Source organism: Vulpes lagopus, chromosome 12 (assembly GCF_018345385.1).
Source record: "Vulpes lagopus strain Blue_001 chromosome 12, ASM1834538v1, whole genome shotgun sequence".
Lineage (NCBI taxonomy): Eukaryota > Metazoa > Chordata > Mammalia > Carnivora > Canidae > Vulpes > Vulpes lagopus.
The window spans coordinates 52,347,212-52,356,159 of NC_054835.1; positions in this window are offsets into that span (position 1 = coordinate 52,347,212).

Consider the following 8,948-nt stretch of genomic DNA (forward strand, 5'->3'; position numbering starts at 1 on the left):
AGTAAAATCTGATAAACTCCGAAATGTAGTTAATGATAATGTTCTTACCTGTGACAAATGTACATAATAAAATAAGATGTTAACAAGAGAGGGACTGGCTGATGGTACAGATCGGAACTCAGTAATATCTCTGCAAGTTTTCTTTGAATTTAAAACTTTTCTAACATGAAATATTCATTAAACACTTCACAAAGGTAGAGGTAATATATTTGCTCCCATGTGCACAAAACATGTGTGGACAAAAACAGGCCATAAACTGGCGATTTCAATTGGATTGAATCTCCAGTGACTCAGGAACTGAGAGATTTCACTATATGCACACATATACTTTGAATTAGAAGTCATGCCAACTTGCTGCCTCTTTTAAGATTATAAAATTTATATCTTTACAAAAATAAAACAGAATTTTTCATCCAAGTTAAGTTTGTTTCTAAAAGATAGATGCCTTCATTTTAAAATTCTCTTTTTTGGATAATGCAGTAATCCAATAGCCCCCAAACAATTTATGAACATGGATTTTTTTTCTCATGCTGGTAAGTTGTATGGCCCCAAAGTACAAGGCTCCAAGGAGAATGGTTCTTTTTTTTTTTTTTTTTTTTTTTTTTTTTTTTTAAGGAGAATGGTTCTAAGGACACAGGAGTTTTGAGGAAAACGAGAACCTTGGGTAATGGTCTAAATAGTTATTGCCTAAGAAGATCCTGGGCACCCTACTGACAAAAGGAAGGCACATGACACCAGAGAGATGGTGGGCAAAGGAGAGATCAGATGCCCATGGGGACATCCATGTCACTTTGTGCCACAAAGACGGATTTTGCTGACGGACAACATGTATGAGTGTTACCCTATATATTGGCGAATTGAATTTAAATAAAATTTAAAGAAAAAGAAAGAAAGAGAAAGAAAGAAAGAAAGAAAGAAAGAAAGAAAGAAAGAAAGAAAGAAAGAAAGAAAGAAAAGAACATATATGAGTTTAGCTCTCCCCCTGCTTCCCAACTGACTGCATCCTACATCCTCTCAGTTCTGGAATAAGCCTTTCTCTGTCTTTTGACTCTTACCCAAGAAAAATATTCTAGATGGAGGGGGGGGGTGGCCTCTGAGGGACACTCTAGGCCATTCAAGAGCTGACTCTGCAGTCATTCGTTCTGTCCCACACTTTGCTCTTAGGTTTCAGCCACCACCTGGCAAAAACCAATGGGAGGTGACAGTGAAATGAATTCAGATTTGACCCCATGAGAGAAAACCAGGCTCTTCAGGTCAGGCCTGAAACCCGTCGGGATGAACAGGTCACTGAGCCAGCTTGGGGCAAGGTGCCAGAGGACCCCCTAGCCGGAGAGGCAGGGAAACGGTTAATAACTCAAGGTGACACATTAAGCCAGCAGATCTGGGGCTGAAATTTGGCTGATATTGAAGTCAAGCAGAACTGTCTGAACCTGGGGAGGCGCTGTCACTTTTACTGTACTTTTCCACACATATTTTTATTTATTTATTTATTTATTTATTTATTTATTTATTTATTTTAATTTGGAAATGTTCATGGGGAGCTGGAACACGCAGGCTGGAGAACTCCTCAGGGTCTGAGAGGGACAAATCTGTGTCTCTGCTTGGATCTCCATCCAGTTCAGACCAGCAGCTCCCAAGGGCATCAGCCACCAGTGGCAGTTCGGTGGCCTCCCGTGGCCAGTTCCCTCCCTCGGCCCCCACCGCCCATCCCATGGACACGTACTCACCTCCTCTTCTTTTCACTGCCCTCTGGTGCCAGCGTGCAAGCTCCTGCCAAGTTACATGAACAGTGTGCTCCATCCACCAGCCATCGCAGGCTCCTTGTTACGAAACCCAGGAGTCGCTTAACAGGGAGCAGATGGAGAGAGGTGCCGTATACCCCCAAAGTGGGCAGGAGGGGAACCCTGGGCTGAGAGGCAGAGTGGAATTAAAATGCTCCGCACTCACCCCAGTTGATATGCTGGCGAGGACCCTGCTTTCCCAACGCCTCACATGTGAGCAACCAGCTCGTGGAAATTCACTAAACAGAAATGGCAGGCTGGGGTGTTGGAGGTGATCGTGTGCTCCCTTCTGGGGGGGGGCGCAGGAAATTAGCACCCACGGTGATGGATGTGCTGCAAAGTCGGCCTGCCCTCTGGATCCTACCACCCTTGAGATTCTTGCTCTGACCTTCTGGGCCTACGTATTTACCAAGTCCTTGCTTTCTCAATTATGGGAGAATTCTCATCACAACTGAACATTGAAACAACATTTTCTGCATCAGAGGACACGTCCCCATCCTGGACCAATGCAGGAGATGAGTTTCACTCCTCAGAGAGCTGACAACCTGACTTTAACATTGCAGATGGACGCATTGGCCACCCCCACCCCTTACACGCACATGTGTGCGCACACGCACAGTTCATTCTGGGGGAATGTCTCCACTTAACACCTCTACTCTGAGTTTGAGTTAAATATCATCCGTTCTAAAGACAACAGAACAGCTTCAGCTGTGTGAAAAATGAGCAGGATGCAGTGTACACAGGCACGGAAATGCGCACGTACACACCCCTCCTCGCTTCTTTCCCTACCAGCAAGAATTGTACCTTGCTTCTGAGGTCCCCAAAGGACACCGGATCTGATAATCCCCAAATAGCTACTGCTCAATTGGCTCAGCTAAAGTTTCCCTGCAATGTGGCCCAAGCAGTCTTGCTTGGGTCTCGGGCTCCTTCATGACAGCTTGGGGCTAATGCTATGGGTCATCCATGGCAGATCTTATGCACGCAGTGGAAGTTCCCTGACCTATCCCATGGAATAGTCCCGAAACACAAGTCCCCCATTGTTCCCTGACTTGGGGATGGAGGGAAGGGGGAACATGCACACACACAAAACCTCCCTCCAAAAGATTAGTGCAATTATTAGCCAACAGTAATGGCTATAAGCCAATCTGTTCTCAAATCCTCCCAAGCACCAAGTCACCTCAGAGCCTCTTAAAGCCCCAAACACAAGACTGTGTGTTCTCCTGCATTTTGCCGCGTTGTTCTTGAAGGCTGCTGGGCCATTGCTTAATGCTGCCCTTACCCACAAGGCTAATAAGCAGAGAAAGAAACAGTGAATAATGCACATGTCTGAGCCCTGGGTCCCCATGCCCCCATAAGTCTGTGAAGGCAGATGTCCGGGGCCAGACATCATTGGCAACGGCTTCACCCAACGTTGTGCTTATTAGAACACAGCTGTAGATTGTGACTTGCGGTTAGTGTTCTTTGTAGAACTCTCCAGAATGATGTGCTCTCTCCCTCTTTCACCTTATGTGAATAACAATATTTGACCCCTGTACTATATCCTGCTGGCCGCTCTAGTCTCCCACCTGGAGTAATGAGTATATATTGGGAAAGGAAATTAAATTCTGTTTGAGGACTTGGTGTACACGTACTTACACTGCATACATATTTTAAACTCTCATCTCAGAGAAAGGGAGCTCTTGTGCTAGCCCATATTGACATCTATATGATATATAGCAATAAAATCCATAATATGTCTTTTTTTCCTTTTTCAAATATTTTATTTATTTGTTCATGAGAGACACAGAGACATAGGCAGAGGGAGAAGCAGGATCCCTGTGGGGAGCCCGATTCAGGACTCGATCCTAGGACCCCAAGACCACGACCTGAGCTGAAGGCAGACGCTCAACCACTGAGCCACCCAGGTGCCCCAAATCCATAATATATCTTGAATAAATATGGATAATGATGAGAGCTATACAAAGAAGAAAATTCTAAGGACAGGAAGGTTGGTGATATATTTTCCTAACACCAAAGCAATTGAGGGATTGCATTTAAGTTACAGATACAGTAAACGAGACACCAAGAAAAGAATATGTTGGCTGAGTTCAAAGACAGCTGGTCCAATGACTCTGAATATTCTACTGAATATTCTCTGAATTCTCTATTCTCTGAATATTCTATTCTATGTGGGTAAATAAATACAGAGGTGAACACTCATCGCCGGCCGCCCAGACACTATCCAATCATTCCTTTATTCTTCAAGAGATTACTGAACCCCTGCTATGTTGCCGGCACCGGTGAAGGCCAGGCATTTGGTGGGTTTCTCTTAGAGCAGCCTTATTCAAAGCCCTGTTGCGTCCCGAGAAACCAGTGCCATTTGGAAAACACAGGTACAGACAAAAAAGTCTCAACGCTGAGCAAACAAAGAGGAAATTTTCTATGTGATGACAAATCGGGAAAGCTTTCAAGCATCTATTATTCATTATAGAGCAGACCAAGACATGTTAAACTTTGGGCATGTCTATGAAATACATGAATGAGGTATTACATATAACCCCGTTCCTACGAATTAACACCACGCCTTTGCCCCAGAACGCTCTCGGGGGAAAAAAACTCTGTTGAAAGATCTAGAGCCTGAGTCTGAATAACCGAATCACAACGACTCAATATTCTCCCCTATGACTATGTCATAGTTCTGTACACACACCTATATGGAACCAGCACTACACCAGTGTTTGTATACAACTTCCATAGTGTATGTTTTCATGCACACATGAACACACGCACACACGCACACACACACACACACACACACACACAGAAGCAGCGTCTTTCTTATCTGGGAGGTTTCAGTTTTCGTTAAATTCCAGAAATCCTCCCTTTGTAATAATTGGAAGATAAGCCCCACTGAATCATTTTCAAAGCTGAGTCCCAAAATGGGGATTAAAAATAAATAGTAATATATAATAATAATAAAATAAAATAAAAAGTAAATAAAATTAATAATAACAATAAGTGGGCCATTTGGGAAGTATCCAAAATCCTGAGCCAAAGGGCACCTGGTGGCTTAGTTGGTTAAGCACCTGCCTTGAGCTCAGTTAAGCTCAGGTCATGATCCCAGGGTCCTGGGATGGAGCCCGGCATCAGTCTCCCTGCTCAGTGGGGAGCCTCTTCTCCTTCTCAGTCTGCTCCTCCCTCTGTGTTCTTCCTCTCTATATACCAAATAATGAATAAAATTCTTTAAAATAAATAAAACCTTTAAAAAAAATCCTGAGGGATCCCTGGGTGGCGCAGCGGTTTAGCGCCTGCCTTTGGCCCAGGGCGCGATCCTGGAGACCCGGGATCGAATCCCACGTCGGGCTCCCTGCATGGAGCCTGCTTCTCCCTCTGCCTATGTCTCTGCCTCTCTCTCTCTCTCTCTGTGACTATCATAAATAAATAAAAGTTAACAAAAAAAAAAATAAATAAAAAAAAAAAATAAAAAAAAAAATAATAAAAATCCTGAGCCTAAACATATTGTATAACCTGACTAATCTTATAAGCTGCATATACTGAACCACTCTTTGGCATTACTCACTAATGGGAAGATCGAAGCAAGTGCATAGATGTTAGGATGATTTTCCCGTTAGGATGCATAGATCTAAGCCCCTGATGCCATCACGCTGTCTGTATGCACTACAGGCATTTTCGTGGCTTCGTAAAGCGGGTCTTTGAAGGATGCACGTCACAGTCAGTTGTGCTTGTCCGCACACCAACACACGCACACACCACTTCAATCTCATATTCCTGTCTCTGCAAAATTGACATAATTTCATTTGGGTCGATTACGAGGTTATATTCTCAGTAATGGGGTTTGTGATCCAGGAAAAGAAGAACAGATAGCAGTGCAAAGAATAGCAGAGCCCCCAAACCCTGGGGTCCCCCCCTTTCACCTTCAGTGACTCGTCTGCTCAGGGGCCCAGCCTATAGGAGCCCACCAGTACCTGCATGTGGATGAACTTTCTAGAAGGAGCTCTGGGTACCAACTCACTGGAAGAAAGCAGATCCACAGCTGGTGCCCACTGTTCACTCGCCTAAGCTTCTTGTCTTTGAAACCAGACTGGGCCCACAGGTCCCTTGTGCACTTATGGTGAATCTTGCAAATGGAAAGCACAGGGGAATTACAGAGAAGCTGAAGGCCGAAGGCAGAGGCCCGGCCGGGAGTGAGAAGACTAATGGCAAGAAAGCTTGCCTGTCGGGAGAAGAACCCCTCACGCTTCTCTTCATCCACCCATGCTTGACTGTCCTCCCAAACCAGATGAACCCACCCAGCTCATTGCTACACGTGGCTACAATCCCTGCGGAGTCTGGCCTGCCTCTCACACAGCAGGTGGCCAGAGAGATTGCCCCGCTGGGACCTAACCCATGACAAAAAAAAGAGGAAAAAAAGTAAGAGTCACAACTGAATCACCCTCGAAGTTGAGGGCGGGGGAGACAGATGCAACTGAACAACAGCTTTTCAACCCAGGCAGCTACTCACCTGGATCGGGCATGAGGATTGACAAAGAAAGTCAGGTCCAAATCCAAAAATCCAAAAGGAGCGAATCCAAGGGTCTCTACCCTGCCATCTTGTCCTTTGTCCCTCGGGCGTCAGGTGTGGGTTAGCGGACCCAGGCCGTGGCCCTGATGAATTCAGCAAGGTTCCAGGATGGGTGAAGGGGGTCTAGCCTCATCCCACCACCATCCCTCGGTCCTGGCCCAGCTTTTGGTGCCGCAAGCACTAGCAGCGGAGCGCAGGAGGCTTGCTCCTGACATTGAATGAGCCACAGGACACGTCAATCTGATCTTTTATAGTGCTTTGTTTATTACCTGTGTGCCTTTATTTCATAAGGGAACCGAGAAAGAGAGAGAGAGAGAGAGAGGGAGAGGGAGAGGGAGAGAGAGAGGGAGAGCAGGCATGATGAAGATGACTATTAGTAGCAATCCAAAGACAGCTTTTCTTAAGCTTCATTCATACCAGCAAAGGTGACCAAACAACCTAGCGATTGTTCTCTCGAATGTCACCTTTAAGCACGGGCCGCCTGGCCGATAAAACTCGGCTCTCTCGTTTTTTGCTCCCGGGTGCCCCTCCTAAAAGGAAAAAAAAAATTGCTGTGTTATCCTCCAAATATCTCCAGAGAAATCGAACCAACAAGGAAATCTTTTCTTCTTCCCTCAACCAGCACCACCGCCACCACCACCCCCCCCCCCAACTCGTTTTTTCTTTCTTCTTCACGCAGCTTGAACAATTTGGCTCTGTTCTGGGTGCATTCCTGCGGCCCATTCTTTTTCAGTTCTATGCAGGGCTGGGGACGGTGGACCAGGAGAACACAGGCCCACATTCAGACCCAGGACGGCCCTTGGTGGGGTGGGGGGGGGGCAGGGGGCGGGGAGTGAACCAAATGTACCTATGATTGTTGCGCCACCAACTTAATACCTGGGCAGGGAGACAAAGGCTCTTTAGAAAAAGCCCAGGCTGCTGGGGAACCCATCCCCCCCCCCCCGACCTGAGAGGAGTTCAAAAGATAACAGAAGCTGGAAATAAAGCAGTGACATGATTAAAGTTCCCACCCCATTCTAGGAGCTATTGCGAATGATGACAGAGAGTGCCCTGCTAGCCTTTACCCACGAACAGGCTCTGCTCATACATGGAGAGTTTTATTCTCTTTGTGTGTGTGTGGGGGGGGGGTGTGGGTGTGTGTGTGTGTGGGTGGGTGTATGTGTGCACACACACACAGGCATCCAGTCCCAGACAACACACGATCAATAATCTCAGAGCCCTGCCACCTTGTCACACAAGCAGAGGTAGAGCCACTGCTTGGAAAGCCCCTGATTTGAAGGGAATCTACAAAATGAGGAAACCCTCTCGACATGAACCCTATTTTGTTCTTAACAAAGGGTAAGTGGGCATTTTCAAGTTTTTACTTCTGTATTGATTTCTGCTCGGGATCCCGGAATTTGCACTTGCCCGTGGAAGAGGGTGGAGGCCTTGCAAATAAGTTCTGATGGTACAGGGAGAGTGTGTGTGTGTGTGTGTGTGTGTGTGTGTGTGGCGGGGGTGTGGACTTCACTGCGCTCTAAACAAATCACAGGTGTTTAGAGGACCTCTCTTCTAAATGGGGCGGGTGGAAGGTCAGTTATATGACTTCAGACTTAGGGATGGCCTCCCGGTGGCCCCGAGCTCCATGATCCTGGGTCAAAGTCCTTCATTAAGAGGAAGAATTTTTAGCCAGAAAACTGCACTGAGAGAAATGAGAGAAATGAGAGGAATGAGAGAAAGGGCCAGGCCTAGAAGGTAACCAGGAAAGAAAGGTGAGACAACTATGCCCTTGGACCAAACAGGATTTGTCTGTCTTGTCATCAAAACCCCAACCCTCACTTGGAAAACTCTCGATCACAGCTTTACTTTTCTGGTTCTCAAAGAGACTGTAAGCTCCATGAGAACCGGGACTGTACCCCAGGCCTAAATCCCAGCATCGAACACATATAGGTACTGAATAACTCTTTCCGAACGTTGAAAAATCGCAGATTCACAGGGGATAAAAGAAAACAAACATGCGGTGGTCCGCTGGAGCCGGCTCATGCCCACTCACAGGGGCTGATTGTTCCATTTACAAGAGTTTTGTGAGCCAGTTATTAAGCACAGCCACTATTAAAAGTGAAATTCTATAAACTTACAATTAAATAAATTATATTTCAAAACCAAGCTAAATAAGCTATCGCTTGCTCACTATTCAACAAAGTATCACTATTATCTATGGTCTTGAGGTTATTTACATCTGTTGCGTCTATAGGGTGGAAATACCGTGGGATGCTGGCCACTGCCCATTTCTTTCCTACTCCGTGTTCGGTGATGTCACATTTGTAGCTTGAAACTGGCCATGGTGGCAACATTAACACCATGGAAATCTAAAAGCGCTACCAATCAGGATTTGATTTATGGTTTTGTAATTGTCTAGACTGGAGAGTGATGAAGAAAATATTTCACACATTAAAGTCTATCGCATCCATAGAGGTTACATTGTGAGGAATAGAGAGAGAGAGAGAGAGAGAGAGAGAGAGACGCACACACACACTTATGAAACATTTTTTCAGTATTCAAAACTATTCTCTGATTCGGGGAAAAAAATCACCCTATACCATCGACTAAGAATGAGGCCCCCAAAA